The 18,914-nt window shown below is 37.6% G+C and overlaps 1 long non-coding RNA gene across 1 annotated transcript; it reads left to right on the top strand.

Moving 5' to 3' along the window:
- Positions 1-95: 95 nt before the first annotated feature.
- LOC118500982 lies at positions 96-16,540 on the top strand. The gene is made up of 4 exons (XR_004903556.1): positions 96-252; positions 3,458-3,461; positions 7,819-7,833; positions 16,529-16,540. It is a non-coding gene; the product is annotated as an uncharacterized LOC118500982 (long non-coding RNA).
- Positions 16,541-18,914: the final 2,374 nt, after the last annotated feature.

Here is an 18,914-nt window from a genome sequence, read left to right as displayed (position 1 = left end):
CCATAGACAAGAGTTTGATCTTGAAAATAAATAAATAAATCCCTGACTGCACACCAAGAAGACAAAAAATACAATTTAAAAATGGGCAGAGGACCTTAACAGAGACTCCCCCAAGGAGGACATACACAGGGTCCATACACTTAAGAAAAAATACTCTGCATCATGAGCCATCAGAGATATGCAAATTAAGACCATAATCAGATACCACTTTACACAAGTCAGGGTGGCCATCATAAACAAATCAACAAACAAGTGCTGGTTATGCTGTGGTGAAAAGGGAGCTGTTGGTGGGAACCTGGACTGATGCAGCCATTGTAGAAAACAATATGAAATTTCCTCAGAAAAACTACAAATGGAACTGCTTTTTGATCCAGCAATTCCACTCCTGGGATTATACTCTAAGAATCCTGAAACACCAATTCCAAGGAACCTATACACCCCAATGTTTATCACAGTGTTATTTATATGAGCCAAGTGCTGGAAACAGCGTAAGTGCCCGACAGTATATGTGTGGATCAAAAATCTGTGTTATATTTACACAGTGGAACACTATGCAGCAAAAAGAAAAGATGAACTCTTACCCTTCATATTTGTACAGGTGGAACTGGAGAGTATTATGCTAAGTGAAATAAGCCAGGCAGAAAAGACAAATACTGTATTATATCACCTACAAGTAGACCTAATCAACAAAACAAACCAGTGAGCAAAATGGAATCAGAGACATGGAAATAAAGAACAAACTGACAGAGATCAGTTGAATATAGAGAGGTGGGTAGCAGGGGAAAGAAGGGGAAGTGTCAAGTCAAGGAACATTTATAAAGGACCCATGGACAAAGAGAATGTGGGCAGAGGATTAAATGTGGGAAGTTGAGGATTTGCAGGACAAGGGAGGGTAATGAGGAAATTGTGGACAACTATTTGAACAACAATAAAAAATAATTAACAAAAGGATGACTGTAGTCTAAGGGAGTTTTGGAACAACATGAAACATAACAATATTTACATGATAGATATACCAGAAAGATAGTAATGAGAACAGTTGGGAATCATATATAAAGAAATAATGACAGGAAACTCCCTAATTTTGTGAGGCAGATACACAGTATCAGGAAGCACAGACAGTTCCATCAAAATGATTTCTAAAAGGCTCACACAAATATGCATCACTATGAAAATAGCCAAGTTTAAAGACAAAGAATCTAAAGGCAGAAACAGGGAAATACTTATCTACAAGGGAGCTCAATAAGGCTGTCATCTAATTTCTGAATAGAAACACTACAAGTAAGGAAATTGGTATAAAATATTCCAAGTAAAAAGAAGCAAGGACCTGCAACCAAGACTAATCTCTCGATCAAGGCCCTCATTTAAAATGGAAGGCTAGCGGAAGATGGTGGCCAGGTAGGTGGGTCTCCCTGTACCCAGCTGAAATACCTAGCCAATCTTCTGAGGAACAGAGTGAACACTGAAAGGAATCCCAGCTTATCTGAAGTTTGGAGGTCAAAAATTGTAGAGGACACCGAAAAAAAGCAGTAAGGAGATTGCAGTGGGATGGTTAGGTCCTTGGGATCTGTGCAGGCACCCATCCTGCTGTGGACCCTGGCAAAGCACCTGCAGCAGGATATTTGCAGAAAAGTTAGATCACCAGCTCCCTCCCCTACCAAAGCAGGGAAGGCAGCATGGCACCAGGAGCAACCTGGATGCTTGAAGGTGCTGGAGGAAATAAAGATGAAGTGAGAGACACACAGAGGTGGTGTTCACCTGCTGGGACTATGGACACCTGCTAGGTCAATACCAGAGAAACTGAGGGGCTGGGTGACACCTGGGGAAGGGAGAAGAGTTGGGCTGTGTCAGACCCTCCCCCAAATAGTCTCTGATCTGTTTAGAAAGTTGGGCTGCATGAAAAAAAGTAAAGTGCTTGTTAAGAAAGGCTTAAACAAGAGGATTTTACTTTTTTAAAAAAGGGGGCTTTCCACTGCTTTTTAAGGAAATCTTATATACCAACTGGCTCCCCTGTTCACCTGGCAGCTGATTTGAGTTTCTCCCCTAGAGGCTGATTTGATCCTATCAGCTGTGCTGCTGACTGGTGCCTCTTGACCTTCAGCAGGCTCCAGGCAAGGTTGGCTCCCAAAGAGCAAGGAGGAGGGGCACCACATGGACCTCAGCACAGGTGGATTAAAGGCACAGGCCTAGCATAGATGGACAGTAGGGGCCCAGAAGCTCACACAGGACCTTGGACTGGAATATGGGCAACTATAAATATTATGGCCCGGACATGACCCCTATCCTTGCAAAACCATAGGAAGGGAGAAAAACAAAGCCTAGCCCCCTCTTTCTGTGGCATCCAGGAAGACCATCAGAACTCTCTGGGCAGGTTTAAAGTAAGCAGGAGGCTTTTTTCCCCTCTCTTATATTTCTTTTCCTTTTTCTTTTTTTTCCTACCCCAAGTGAGACAATAAGACCTGAAGCAGTGATAGGTCCAGAGACAGATCCAAGGAGGGAGTACAAGGCAAACCCCAACAATTAAGAAACTGAGATAAATTTCATTTGCTATCCTTTAGAACTTGTATTTTATTGTTTTTTGTATTATTATTATTATTATTTTCAGTATTTTACTTCTTTTATTTTATTAGTATTTTTTATTTCTCTTCTTTCTGTTTAGTTTTCTTTATTTAATTGCATTGTCCGACTGTTTTTTCTTATCCTCTCTCATATTGTATTTTAATTTTCCTTGTTTTTACTTCACTGGTGTTCCAATAACACACTGCTTCTGATTGTATTCTTTCTATTCTTGTTATCCAAATCATATATTTCTTCATATTATTGTTGTTCCAGTACTATTATAAATAGTTTTTGCTCCACATAATTATAAATACTACACAGAAACCCTCCCTGATCTCAACCCGTTTCATTATCTTCCTGAGCTTTATTTCTGTAGTGATTAACTCTATTCTCTCACACACTATGCCTACTTTCTATCCTTTACTCTCACTATATCTCATCCAATTTTGCACAAGCTCTCAGTTTTCTGAATTCACCTCACAATCCTTCTCCCTTTTAACGAGTCTTATCTCTGTTTCACCTTTTATAAAAAGTGGCTAGATGGGTGAAATATCATGGTTAATGTTTTGCTTATCCAAAGGAACTCCTATTTCTTTTCCACTTGGTGGTACTTTAAATTCCATAGACTATACTCTCATTGTCTTAATCCACTTTGCCTTCACCCCGACACTGATCACATAAAAGATGAGGTGGGAGCTGGGAACATCAGTGTATCCACTGGAGGAGAGAACCCACCAATGAAAGAACCACCAACAGGTAAAATTGAAAGTACAACAAGAGAGCCCACACAAAGAGAAGGAAGGGCAAACCTAGCACATCCAGACAAGGAGATCAGAGACCACATCACTGAATCCCATAGAAATCCTACAATAGAAGTTCATGCTACAAAGACAGCTAGCAAAGTGGAACATCAGGGAGCACAGAAACAAACCAAAGAGTCAGTTAAAATGGGGAGACAAAAAAGAACCTGCAATCAAAATGAATGTGAAAGCTAAATGAAATGGAGGTAAGCAAACTATTGGATATAGAATTCAAAAGAATGATTATAAGGATGCTCAAGGAAGTCACAGACAACTACAAGGGACTGAGTGAGAACTACAACAATATGAAAAAGGAAAAGCAACTATAAACAAAAACCAGGAAGAAGTGGACAATAATATTTTGGAAATATAAAACATACTAGAAGGAATTATAACCAGGCTGGATGAGGAAGAAGGCCAAATTAGTAAGCTGGAAGACAAGGTAGAAAGACATGCCCAGGTGAAAGAGCCACACAAGAAAACACTAAAAAAAATATAAAGATAGCTAAGGGAACTCCAAAATAACATGAAATGCAACAATATTTGAGTCACTGGAATACCAGAAGGAGAAGAAAAGGACCAAGGGATAAAAACCCTGTTTGAAAATATAATGACTGAAAACTTCAAATCCTAGAGATGGAATCATGCAAGTTCAGGAAACACAGAGCATCCCAATCAAGATGAACTCAAAGAGCCCTACTCCAAGACCTACCATAATTAAAATGTCAAGTTTTAAAGACAAAGAGAGTATCTTAAGAGCAGTAAGGGAGAAACAAGAAGTAACATACAAAGGGGCTCTGATAAGGCTAGTAGCTGATTTCTAAACAGAAAAACTCCAATTCAGGAGAGAATGGCAAGAAATATTCCAAGTAATGAAAAACAAAGGCTGGCAACAAAGATTACTCCACCCAGCAAGGCTATCAATTAGAATGGAAGGCAAAATAAGGAGTTCCCCAGACAAAAGAAGGCTGAAAGAGGACATCTCCACCAAACTAGCACTACAAGATATACTAAAGAGACTACTATAAGAAGAGAAAGGAAAAGAGTGAGAGAGGAACACAGGTACACAGGGTGGGGAAATCAATAGGTACCTATTAATAATAACCTTAAATATTAATGGATCAAATATTCCAATCAAAAGACATAGAATAGCTGAATGGAAAATAAAACATGATCTGCACTTGTGCTGTCTACAAGAGACCCACCTAGAACAAAAAACCTACATACACTGAAAGGGAAGATCAGGAAAAAAAAAATGTTACAAGCAAATGGACAGGAAAGAAAAGCTGGGGTAGCAATATACATATGAGACAAAATAGATTTCAGAACAAGGACCATAAAAAAGGACCCAGAAGGAAGCTTCATAATCCTCAAGGGAAGAATCCATCAAGAAGACATAAACATAATAAACATATATGTTCCCAACATAGGAGCACACAAATATATAAGAAAAATCATGAAGGGCTTCAAGAAAAATATTGAAAACAACATTATTACAGTAAAACAACACTATAAACAACACCCAGTAAAAAATGAATAGATCTTCCAAACAAAATATAAGCAGAGACATTGTGGCATTGAACAATGTCCTAGGTCGAATGGACTTAACTGACATATATAGAATATTTCATCCAAAAGACACAAAATACACATTTTTTTCAAATGCACAAGGATCATTTTCAAAAGTAGAACATATAACAAGAACACAAAACAAGCCTCAACAAATTCAAGAAAATTGAAATCTTATCAAACATTTTCTCTGACCACAAGGGACTGACTCTAGAAACCAACCACAAGGAAAAAACTCAAAGTTACTCAAACTCATGGAGATTGAATAGCATGCTATTAAACAATGAATGGGTTAAGAATAGGATTAAGAAAGAAATAGAAAGGTTTCTGGAAACAAATGAAAATGAACTCACAACAACCCAGAATTTATGGGACACAAGGAAGGCAGTCCTGAGAGGGAAATTTATAGCAATACAGACCTATCAAAAAATAGAAACATTTCAAATAAACTATCTAAACCTACACCTACAGGAACTGAAGGAAAAACAGCAAAGGCAGCCCAGAGCTAGTGCAAGAAAGGAAATAGCCAAGATCAGAGAAGAATTAAATAACATAGAAACTAAAAGAACAATTCTAAGGATCTAGGAACTCAAGAGCTGGTCCTTTGAAAATATAAACAAATTCAACAACCCTTTAAGCAGATTCATCAAGAAAAAAAAGAGAGGACCCAAATAAACAAAATCAGAAATGAAAGAGTTGAGATTACAAGGATACCACATTGATACAAAGAATAGTAAGAAATTACTATGAAGAACTATATGCCAAGAAATTTGAAAACCTTGGTGAAATGGACAAATTTCTAGAAAAATATAATCTTACAAAACTGAATGAAGAAGAAGCCAAATGCCTAAACAGACCAATAACAGCTAATGAAATTGAAGCAGTAATCAAAACTCCTAGCACACGAAAGCCCTGGACTGAATGGTTTTATGGGAGAATTTTATAAAACATTTAAGGAAAAGCTAACCCCTATCTTTCACAGACTATTCCAAAAAAAGAAAAAAGAAAAATCAAGAAAGTGGAAGACTCCCAAACTCTTTTTATGAAACCAATATCTTCCTACTACCAAAACCATTTAAAGACACAATAAAGAAAGAAAAGTACAGGCCAATATACTGATGCATACAGATGCGGAAATTCTCAGGCAAACATTGGGAAACTGGATTCATTGAAGAGATCATATACCATCATCAAGTGGAATTCATTACATAGATGCAAGGATGGTACAATATTTGCAAATCACATAAACAAAAGGAAAGACAAAAATCACCTGATCATATCAATAGATGTGGAAAAAGAATTTGATAAGGTACAGCACCCATTTATGATTAAAACACTCGGCAAACTGGGAATACAAGGAGCATTCCTCAACATAATACAGGCCATATATGAGAGTCCTACAGCCAACATCATACTCAATGGGCAAAAATTAAAAGCTTTCCCACCAAGATCAGGAACAAGACAATGTTGTCCACTTTCACCGCTTCTATTCAAGATAATATTGGAAGTCTTACCCACAGCAGTCAGACAAGAAAAAGAATAAAAGACATTCAAATTGGAAAGGAAGAAGAAAAACTGTCATTATTTGCAGATAATAGGATAGTATACATAGAAAATTCTATAGACTCCATCAAAAAACTATTCAACCTAATGAATAAATTTGGCAAAATGTTAGAATACAAGTTAATATTCAGATTTTGAAGGCATTTTTGTATGCAAACAATGAAATATCAGAAATACAAATCAGGAAAAAAAATTCAATTTGACATAGGAACAAGCAAAATAAAGTAAATAGGAATAAACCTAACCAAGGAGGTAAAAGACCTGTACTCAGAAAACTACATAGCACTGAAGGAAGAAATTAAGGAAAACACAAACAAGTGGAAGCATATACCGTGTTGCTGGATTGGGAGCATTAACATCATCAAAATGTCCATACTACCCAAAGTAATTTATAGATTCAGTGCTATCCCTATTAAAATGCCAATGGTATATTTCACAGATATAGAATAAACACTTCAGAACTTTATATGGAACCATAAATGACCCCAAATAGCTGCAGCAATTGTGAGAAACAAGATCAAAGTAGGAGGGATCACAATACCTGATATCAAATTGTATTACGAGGCCACTGTAATAAAAAAAAAGTGTATGACATGGCATAAAAACAGACACATAGACCAATGGAACAGAATAGAGAGTCCAGAAATAAACCCATATATCTATGGTCAAGTAATATTAGAGAAAATGGGAAGATCCATAAAATAGTGTAAAAATAGCCTCTTCAACAAATGGCCTTGGGAGTCTAGACAGGTACATGCCAAAAAATGAAACTCGATCACCAACTTAAACCATACACAGAAATAAATTCAAGGTGGATAAAAGACTTAAATATAAGTGTGACAGCGTAAAAGTCCTACAGAAGAATATAGGCAAGAAAATCTCAGATTTTCCTGAGAAATATTGCATGGAGCAATATTTTCAGCAATATGTCCCCGATAATACAGCACAGGACGTAAAGGAAAGAATTAGCAAATGGGACTTCATCAAATTAAAAAAGATTCTGCATCGCTAAAGAAAACATTAGCAAAGTGAAAAGAGAAACAACCATATGAGAAAACATATTTGCCAATGATACCTTGGACAAAGGTTTGATGTTCGAAATATATAAAGAACTCATATGACTCCAATTTAGTAAGACAAACAAACCAATTAAACAATTGACAAAAGACTTAAACAGACACTTCTCCATGGATGGCATACAAAGGGTCAAGAGACATGTGGAAAGATGTTCAGTATCACTAGCCATCAGAGAGATGCAAATTAAATCACAGTGAGATACCACTTCACACCTGTCAGAATGGCCATCATAAGCAAATCAACAAACAAGTGTTGGAGAGGATGTGTAGAAACAGGAACCCTAGTTCACTCTTGGTGGGAATGCAGACAGGTGCAGCCACTATGGAAAACTGCATGGAGTTTTCTCAGAAAACTAAAAATGGAACCATCTTTTAACCCATCAATTCCACTGTTGGGATTATACACTAAGAACCCTAAAACTCCAATTCAAAAATTCCTATGCACCCCAATGTTCATAGTAGCACTATCTATAATCGCTAAGAGCTGGAAATAGCATAAGTGCCCATCAGAAAATGAATGGATCAAGAAACTATGGTACATTTACATGATAGAATACTATGCAGCAAAAAGAAGGAAGGAGCTCCTACCCTTCACAACAGCATAGATGGAAATGGAGAGCATTATGCTAAGTGAAATAAGCCAGACAGTGAAAGACCAATACTATATTATCTCATCCATAAGTGGAACCTAATAAACAAAACAAACAAGAAAGCAAAATATGACCAGTGACATTGAAAATAAGAATATACTGACAGTAACTAGATGGGAGGTAGGAGTGTATAATGGAGGGAAAGAGGAAAGAATTCATGATCGTGTACAAAGGACAGATGGACAAAACCAAAGAGGTGTGGGATCAAGGATGGGGAGTGGGGATAGTTGTGTGGGGGTAGGGATGGTGGGGAGGGATGCTGGGGATAAAATTGAGATGACCATATTTGAACAGTTAAATTAAAATAAATAATAAGAAGGAGAAGAAAGACAGAAAGAAGGAAAGAAAGAAAGAAAGAAAGAAAGAAAGAAAGAAAGAAAGAAAGAAAGAGACTTCCCATAAAAAAAGGTAAAGCTATAAAAGTATGTTATCCTGAAACCAGCATTGCAAGTGATGCTAAAGTGCCTGGCTTAAGTAGATGAAGAAATATAGAAATAAAGGGAGGAACACAGGTACAAAGGAAAAAAATCATAATGAATCAGTACCTCTGAATAATATCCTGAAATGTAAAAGGATTAAATGTTCCAATCAAAAGACATATGGTATCTGAATTTTTAAGAATACAAGACCTGTATATATGCTGTCTACAAGAGACCCACCTCAGAACAAGATGTTTACACAGCCTAAAAGTAAAGTGATGGAAAAAAATATTTCATGCAAATAGAGACCAAAGGAAACCAGGGGTAGCAAACTTTTATCAGATAAAATAGATTTCAAAACAAAGATCATAACAAGAGACAAACAAGGTCACTATGTAATACTAAATGGATCAATTTAACAAGGGGATATAACCCATATAAACATATACATGCCTAATACAGGAGTTCCTAAATATATATAGAAAATATTGGAAGACTTTAAGGAAGAAATAGACAGCAATATAGTCATTGTATTTGATTGTTAACACCCTACTGTTAACAATGGATAGATCCTCCAGGCAAAAGTCAACATAGATAAACAACATTAAATGACACACCACATCAAATGGATTTAGTGGATAATTACCGAACATTTCAACCCACAGAAGCAGAATATTCATTCTTCTCAAGAGCAGATGGAACATTCTCAAAGACAGACCACATGACAGCACACAAAGTAGGACTTAACATATTCAGGAAAATTGAAATCCTATCAAGAATTTTCTTAGATAACGATGTCTTGAAACTGAAAATCATCCTCAAGAAAAAAAATACTCAAAAACATTCAAATACATGGAGACTAAATAACATGTTATTAAATAAAGAATAGGTTAACAATGAAATCAAGGAAGAAAATTTTTTAAAAAATACCAGGGAAAAAATGAAAAGCAATACACCACAACCCCAAATGTATGGGATTAGGCAAAAGCAGTCCTGAGAGGGAGGTTTGTAGCATAACCCAAAGAAGCTACAAAATTCTTAAATAAACAATCTAACCTTGCACCTAAAAATCTACAAAATCAACAACAGGAAAAAGTCCAGAAAGAGTAGAAGGAAGGAAATGATCAAGATCAGAGCAGAAATAAATAACATAGAGACTTAAAAATCATTTCAAAAGATCAATGCATCCTAGAGCTCATTCTTTAAAAAGATAAACAAAATTAAAAAATAATTTAACCATACATGTCAACAAAAACAGAGGACTCGCATAAATACAATCAGAAATGAAAGAGAAGTAACAACAAAAACCACAGAAATACAAAGGATTGTAAGAAATCATTACAAACCATTATATGCTAAGAAATTGGACTACCTGGGCAAAGTGGATTACATTTTAGAAATACACAATCTTCTAAAACTGAAACAGTAAGGAGAAGAAAACCTGCATATACAGATAACAACTAGTAAAATAGTAATAAAAACAAAAGAAAACAAAACAAACAAAAACTTCTGGCACACAAAACCCCTAGTCTAGATGCATTCAGAGGTGAGTTTTACCAATCATTCAATGTCAAACTAACACCTATCCTCAAATCATTTAAAAAATTCAAATATGTGAAGACTTCCAAACTCTATTTAAGAGGCCAGTATTATCCTAATTCCAAAACCAGGTAAAAGCACAACAAAGAAATAAAATTACAGACCAATATCTCTAATGAACATAGATGCTAAAATCCTCAACAAAATATTGGAAATTTGAATCCAGCCATACATTAAAAAGATCATATATCACAATCAATTGGAACTTATCACAGGAATTCAAGGATAGTATAACATTTACAAATCAATAAACATAATACATCAAACAAACAAAATGAAAGACAAAAATAACATAATTATATTAATAGATGTTGGAAAAGCATTTGATGAAATTCAGCATCCATTCATGATAAAAATATTGAGGTAGAATACATCAAAATAAAAAAAGGCCTTGTACAAATAATCTATTGCCAACAGCATGCCCAAAGGGCAAAAACTAAAAATATTTCCCTTAAGATCAGAGAAAAACAGGGGTTTTCACTTTCACCACTGTCATTCAACATAGTACTGGAAGTCCTAGCCACAGCAATGAGACAAGAAGAACAAATAAAAAGCATTCAATTTGGAAAAGAAGTGAAAATGTCATTATTTACAAGCAACATGATATTGCACATAGAAAACTGTGTATACTCCACCAAATGAAACTATTGAACTTAATAAATGAATTCAGTAAAGTAGTGGAATACAAAGTCAATATTCAGAAATCAATGACATTTTTATACACCAATAATTAACAACAGAGAAACTAAGAAAACAACTTAATTTACATTTCAATAAAAAATGATGTACTTAAGAATAAGATTAATCAAGGATGTTAAAGACCTGTACTCCAAAAACTATAGAACACTGAAAAAAATGAATTGAGAAAGATACAAATATGTGGAAGTATATACCATGTTCATGGATTGAAAGAATAAACATCATTAAAATGTTCACACTACCCAAAGCAATCTGGAGATTCAACACAATTTCTATTAAGATACAAACAGCATACTTCACAGATCTAGAACAAATATTCCAAAAATTTATATGGAACAACAACAAAAGACGCCAAATAGCCTCAGCAATCTTGAGAAAGAACATAGTTGGAGTGATCACAATACCTGATATCAAACTATACTCTAATGCTACTATAATCAAAACAGCCTTGTACTGGCATAAGAACAGACACACAGATCAATGAAACAGAATAAACAGCCCAGAAATAAACCCATATCTTTATGGTCAATTAATATTTGAAAGAGGAAGCATTATCATACAATGGAGTAAAGGCAATCTCTTCAATACATGGTGTTGGGAGAACTGGACTAGTACATGCAAAAAAAAAAAATGAAACAAGACTACCATCATACACCATTCACCAGAATAAACACAAAATAAATAAAAGTTAAATATAAGTTGTGATACCATATAAACTCTAGATGAAAACATAAGCAGTAAAATTTTAGATATCTTGTATAGCAACATTTTTGCCAATGTATCTCCTAGAACAAGGAAAATGAATGAAGAAATAAACAAATTGACTACATCAAATTAAAAATTTCTGCACAGCTAAAGAAACCATCATCAAAATGAAAAGGGAGATAATTTGATGGAGGATATATTTGACAAATGATATTTGCCAATGATACATTAGATAGGGCTTAATTTCCAAAATATATAAAGAACTTATGCAACTCAACATGAAGAGGACAAATCATCAAATTTAAAATTTGACTAAACACCTGAATAGATACTTCTTCAAGGAAGACATACAGAAAGCTCAGAGACAAATGAAAAAATTCCCAACATCACTTGCCATCAGAGAGAGTTGCAAGTTCAAACCACAATGAGATATCACCCCATACCTACCAAATTTTGCTATCATTAATAAATCAACAAATAACTAATGCCAGTCAGGATGCTGAGAAAAAAGAGCCCTACTACACTATGGGTGGAAATGTAGACTTGTGCAGTCACTGTGGAAAACAATATGGAATTCCTCAAAAAATTAAAACTAGAATTGCCTTTTGACTCAGTGTTTATATTGCTGGGAATATACCTGAAGAATCCCCAAACACAAATTCAAATGAATTTATGCACTCCCATATTCATAGCAGCACCATTTATAATAGCCAAGATTTGGAAACAGATTGTCCATCAGTAGTTTAGTGGATAAAAAGACAGTGATGCATCTAAATAATGGAATACTGAACAGAAGAAAGAGAAAAAGGAATCTTTTGTGACAGCATGGATGGAAATGTAGATTATTATGCTAAGTGAAATAAACCAGTTGGTGAAAGGCAAATGCCATATATACTCACTTAAAAAATAAATCTAATGAAATAAATAAACCAATGAGAAAACTAAAACCAGAGGCATAGAATCATGGAACAGACTGACAGCTGTAAGAGGGGAAAGGGAGCTGGAGCCAGACTGAGTGAAGGTGAAGGGATTGGTCAAAGAATACATATGAAGGAACCATGGATATGTACACTGGTAGGAGGATTGATTATGGAAGTGAGGAGTGGGCTGGGTGGAAGGGGGTGAAGGTGGAAAACGTGAGACTACTGTAATAACATAAACAGTAACAACAAAAATACAATGATAATAATAATAAAAATTAAAATAATAATAAAAATAAGAACTGTTTCTTTGAAAACATAAACAAAATTGAAACACTATTAGCCAAACCCTTCAACAAAAATGAGAGGTAAAATAAAATGATAAATAAAAAACTAATTAGAAATTAGTCTGTTACCTGATGGGGACCAGGCTAGGAACAGGTCTGCCTTAGGCCAGCCCATAGTATGTGGGTGCTTGTCTTTGTGAACAAAAGATATCACAACATGAATTCAGGTAATTTTCAGAATACATTTATTAAACCTGGGGACAGTGAAATAAGGAAGGGCTTAGGCTAGAAGAAGCAACAAGAGAGAGATTAGGCAGATGTACTGTTGTTCTCTAGAAACATAATAGGAAAGAATCGAGCTATGTTGCATTGTGGGAATTCACTGAGAAGAAAAAGTTACAGTAATAGAGGTGAGCCAAGGTGGGGATGCTGTTAGTTTACTGGAAAGTCAGAAAAAAATGGGGCCATAGAGACAGGTTCAGGAATTGAGACTAAGGAAGCTCTGTTGCTGCCAGCTGCTCCCCTGGCTACAAGCCTCATAGGACCATTAGATTTTAGGAGAAATAAATTTAAAAGTTCAATCCCCAGAAAAGGCATGCTTGCGCTTCAGAGAGAGCCCAAGGCGAGTCCTTTGTCTTGAGGCTTTTATCTCTCTTCTTCTAGCAGGAATCTTAGGGAAGGTATCAGGAGAGAGTCTTAAAAGAATAATTAGTTTTTCCAGGTGTATCTTTCAGTATGTTAATTCATCAAACTGAGCATATAGAGTAAGTCAGGGTAATTCTCTGGTTGGTTTCTTCTTTAAAGATTGTCACCAAATAGGGACTGAGACTTAGGTGGGTCGGCTCACACATGGTGTGGGATGTGTAAATTATTTGCTGTTAAGTGACCTTGGCTAGGGAAGACAAGGTCTAGTGATTCACTAGCTGACTGTAAATTGCTCAAATTGTTTGTTCTTATTTAATTATTTTGCCTCAGTTTCCCTCATCCACATACCAAAGAATGACGCTAGCTTATTATCCTATACCATAGAAATACAAAGGATCAGAGTTTCAACAAGGTGGCAGTGTTGGTGGAAGGTGAGCTAAGCCCCTCACAAGAATAATCAAATATACACCTATATTTAGAGCAAATTCTCCTGAGAGACAACTCTGACCCAAATGAACAGCCTTTGCACAGCAACAAAGACAGAGTGACTGCAGAGAGGACAGGGAACCACATGAGCTCTCTGTGAACTGACAGAATAACCCAGGACTAGAGAAACATGTGAGTTCCACTGTTTACATTTCCCCTAAACCTAGATGGCCTTGGGAGCTCCATCCATGTTTTCTGGCTCACCTGCAGGGCACTTTAGGAGGTTCCCAGCTTCTCCTATTGGAGATAGACCCAGCAGAAAAAAAGAGAGTGCCATAGTATGCATACAAGGAGTTCCTTCACCCAGAGATTGATCCAGCAGGTGTAGCAGGGTGCTGCCTTATGTTCCCATTGGGCTGTGCACACAAGGTACTCCCTAGCCTGAAGGGAATGCAGAGCCAAGAGAAGAATGAATTAATTACCAGCAGGGCTGCCCTATCCTGAGAAAGTGTAGAGATAGAAGGGTGATAATGTGGAATCACATGAGGGCTTTTCTTCCTAGAAAGAGTGGGAATCTGACAAAATGTTGTGGTGCCCACAAGCAAGACTTCCCAGTCCAAACAAAGTGTGGAGATAGTGGAGCACTACTGCATGCAAAATCTGGGCTTTCCAGCTCAAGAAAAGTGTGGAGTTGGACAGACTTTGGGGTACTCACACTCTAAGGTATCCTGTGCTGAGGCCATGGGGTGTTACTGTATGTGCATTATGTGGGTACTCCTGCCCTGCCTGGGGAGATGTCAGAACTACCAAAGCAGTGGCTCTGGGCATGTGTGATATTGCCTACCTGGAGGAGTGGATGTGGGCAGACACATAGAGCATATGCTACTTTTACTGTTCCCTAAAAGAATAGGGATGAAGGCTGTGAGTGAGAAGAGTGCTGCTGTTTGTGAATCTGTGCTGGAATATCTACCCTCACCTCAGAAAGAGTTTAGAACTAAGAAAGTACATCTGTGCACATGCATGCAAATCTGCACCAAAGGGAAAAAGGGTGGAGCTGGTAAGGTCTTATGACTCAGGCATACAGAGTGAACCACTCAAACCCTACTTTGACTGTAACTGATTTAAGCATCAGGGTACATAGGCAGGGCTGCCTTTGGAGCAAGAGTGTCATGGATGAGAATGCAAGATGTACTCCCAGAAAGAAAAAGCAGAAAAAGCAAAATGCTGATGTGTGCACATGCAGCAGCCCCCCCACCCCACCAAGGATAGAGAGGGCAGAGCTGATAGGGCCTTGAGACACCAGTTCATAAAGCAACCTCACACAGACCCATCTCAGTTCATAAGCAATTAAAGCAATAGGACATGTGAAGGGCACATAAGACATTCCAATTTGCATCAAGCAACCCCACTCAGATTAGAAGAACAAGGTTTCAGGCACACACCAGGCTATATTAAGCTGGAACACACCCCTACAGCCCAGTTGATATGCCAGACACCTCATGCAACCACCTTGATTTTTCCCATTCTGCTCAAACTATTCAATAGAATGTCTGCTCAGAAACCACTCTTTCTAGACTGGGAGACAGAGCTATTCTATACAACTGCTAGACATAAACACAGAAAGTCAAACAAAAATAGGGGACAGAAAAATATGTACTAAATACATAGGAATAAAGAAAATCTTCAGGGAAAAATGTCCTAATGAAAAGAAATAATTAGCTTGATAAAGAATGTAAATAAATGGCCATAAGGATAGCTAACAGATGAGAATACAGTACAGAAACTCAAAGAAAATTTCAAGAGATAGAAAATACAAAATAACAAATCAGTGGTGAAAAGCACAATAGCCAAAAGGAAAAAATACATTGAAGAAATTGATGAGAGATTAGTGAATACAGAATGCATTAGGCAACCTGGAGAACAGAATAGTGGAAATGAGACAATCAGGTATTAAAATAAAAAAAATAATTTAAAAAATAAGCCTAGTATAAAAGGTTGCTGGGATAACATTGAGCACCCTAATATTTGTATTTTAGGGATTCTAGGAGAAGAGAAGAGAAGAGAAGAGAAGAGAAGAGAAGAGAAGAGAAGAGAAGAGAAGAGAAGAGGAGAGAAAATAAATAATATTTGAGGAAATAATATCAGGAAACTTTTCTAATCTAGGGAAGGAAACAGACATTTAGGTCCAGGAAATGCAAAGAATTTAAAATAAGATAAATACAAAGAGATCCACACCAAGACACATCCTAATTAAAATGCCAAAGTTAAAGAGAAGAACTGATCATAAAGACAAAAGCAAAAATAAAAAAAAAAGTCACAAACAAGGGAAAAAACCATAAGACTATCAGCTAATTTCTCAGAAGCAAATCAAAGGCAAGAAGGAAGTGGCAGGAGATGTATGAAGTGCTCAAAAAGAAATGTACAACCTAGAGTACTTCATCAAGAAAAACTGTCATTTATAATCAGAGGAGAAAAACTGTTTCCCAGAAAAGCAAAAACTAAAGGAGTTCACTAAAACTAAACTAATATTATATGAAATGTTAGCAGGTCTTCTTTATGAAGAAGAAAGAAGGAGAATGAGAAGGAGAAGGAGAAGAAGGAGGAGGAGGAGGGGGAAGAGGAGGAAGAGAAGGAGGAACAGAGAGAAGCAGAGGAGGCGATTAAGAAGAAGACGATAAGCAGAAGATAAGAAGAAGAAGAAGAAGCTATAAGCCAGAAGAAGCCGAAGCTCCTCATCCACGCCGAAGGCCAATATCCTCTACGGTACTTCATCCTCCTCATCAGCCTCCTCCTCCTCCGCCTCCCATCCCTCCGCCTCCTCCATCCCGCTCCTCGCCTTCGCCTCCATCTCCCCATCTTCTTCCTCCTTCTTTGTTCTTCTTTTTTCTTCTTCTCCCCCTCCCTCCTTCTCCTCCTTTCCCTCCCTCCCTCCCCCCCTCCCTCCCTCCCTCCCTCCCTCCTCCCTCCCTCCCTCCCTCCCCCCTCCCTCCCTCCCTTCTTTCTTTTCTGTCTGTTCTGTTCTTTCTTCTCGGTGATTGTTCCTTACGTCCCACCCCTTCCTTCCACTCCCCTACCTCAACATCTATTAAAGAAAAAAAAAAATCTTAGAGCCCTGGCTGGAGTAACTCAGTGGATTGAGCGTGGGCTGTGAACCAAGGTGTCGCGGGTTCGATCCCCAGTCAGGGCACATGCCTGGGTTGCAGGCCATGACCCCCGGCAACCGCACAGTGATGTTTCTCTCTCTCTCTCTTCCTCTTCCCCCCTTCCCTCTCTAAAAATTGATAAATAAAATCTTTAAAAAAAATTTAAAAAAAAATCTTAGAAACCCTGGCTGGTGTAGCTCAGTGGATTGAGTGCGGGCTGTGAACCAAGGTATCACAAGTTTGATTCCCAGTCAGGGCACATGCTTGGGTTGCAAGCCATGGCCCTCCAGCAACCGCACATTGATGTTTCTCTCTCTCTTTCTCCCTCCCTTCCCTTTCTAAAAATAAATAAATAAAATCTTTTAAAAAAATTCAGTAGTAAAGGCACATATACAGTAATCAATCTTGAAAAAGTTAATAAGGTTAAAATACAGTAGCAAAATTAAGTACAGCTGCAATAAATAAATACAGAATGCACAAAATAAAAATATATAACATGACATCAAAAACACAAAGAGGAGACAGGGAGTAAAATGCACTGCTTTTAGAATGTGATTGGAGCTTAAAATTGACTGCTATAGATATAGATGCTTATGTATGAACCTCATGGTGACCATAAAGCAAAACAATAAAAATCACAAACAAAAAATGAAAAGAATCATATCAAAGTGCTAAAGAAACATGAAGGATCATTAAAGGACACTATGAACATTTTTTTTTATTGTTGTTCAAGTACAATTGTCTCCCCTTTCCCCACACCAATCTCCCCCATTCCACCCACTCCAACTTCCCAACCTCAATCTTACCATACTTTGGCTTTGTCCATGTGTCCTTTATACTTACATGTTCCTTGAAGACGTGTCCCCTTCTTTCCTCCATTATCTCCCACACCTGTCTCCTCTATAGTTACTGTCATTTTGATCTTTATCTCAAAGTCTCTGGTTATATTTTGCTTACTTGATTGTTTTGTTGATTAGTTTCACTTATAGTTGAGATTATATGGTATTTGTCTTTCACCGCTTGGCTTATTTCACTTAACATAATGCTCTCCATATCCATCCATGCTGTGACAAAGGGTAGGAGCTCCTTTCTTTCTGTTGTGTAGTATTCCATTGTGTAAATACCATACTTTTTTGATCCATTCGTTTACTGATGGGCATTTAGGTTGCTTCTGGCACTTGGTTGTAAATTGTGCTGCTATTGAGACAGGGTGCAGCCAAGAGGGGGGACCCCAAATAGGCATTTGAAATGGGGTCCAGAACTCAAGGTGTCCAGGAGATTTTAAGGTGTCTTCACCCCTTCCCCCACAGGTGTGAGTTGGGGGAAGGGGCACACAGAGCAAGAACATGCAGGGCAGCTTTGCAGCTAATCCATGGCATGGTCATTTAGCATACTTATAGCCTTTGGCTGGTCACTTAGATATGCTAAATAGCTATGGCCATGCTCAAGGCCAGGAGGATGGAAAGGGATCTCCCCCCAAGATGTGACTGGGGGCAGGTCCCCTGAGTTACATCACCTGCATGGGAGCTGGGAGAAGATTGGCTCCATGACATGGGGTGACACCTGCCCAGACCCACGATGGTGACCAGAAAAGCTGGAGAAGACAGCAGATTGAGGGCAAGTGTGCCCAAGTACAGGAGGAGTCGGAAATGAGGCTGCAGAAGATTGGCGAGGGGGATTTAAACCCAGACATGGCAGCCATTGAGGGAGAACCATGCGGCCTGGACAGAGTGGGGACTCTCCCTTCCCGCAGCCCTGAGAGAGGGAGAATCATGCAGCTGTAGAAGTGCAGAGAGGACCGCAGCCCTAAGAGAGGGGGAACCATGTGGCCTTGACAGAGTGGAGACTCCCGCA

Source organism: Phyllostomus discolor, chromosome 1 (genome assembly GCF_004126475.2).
Source record: "Phyllostomus discolor isolate MPI-MPIP mPhyDis1 chromosome 1, mPhyDis1.pri.v3, whole genome shotgun sequence".
Classification (NCBI taxonomy): domain Eukaryota; kingdom Metazoa; phylum Chordata; class Mammalia; order Chiroptera; family Phyllostomidae; genus Phyllostomus; species Phyllostomus discolor.
The sequence above is the reverse complement of the archived record's forward strand: the minus strand, read 5'-3'. Positions and strand labels throughout refer to the sequence as shown.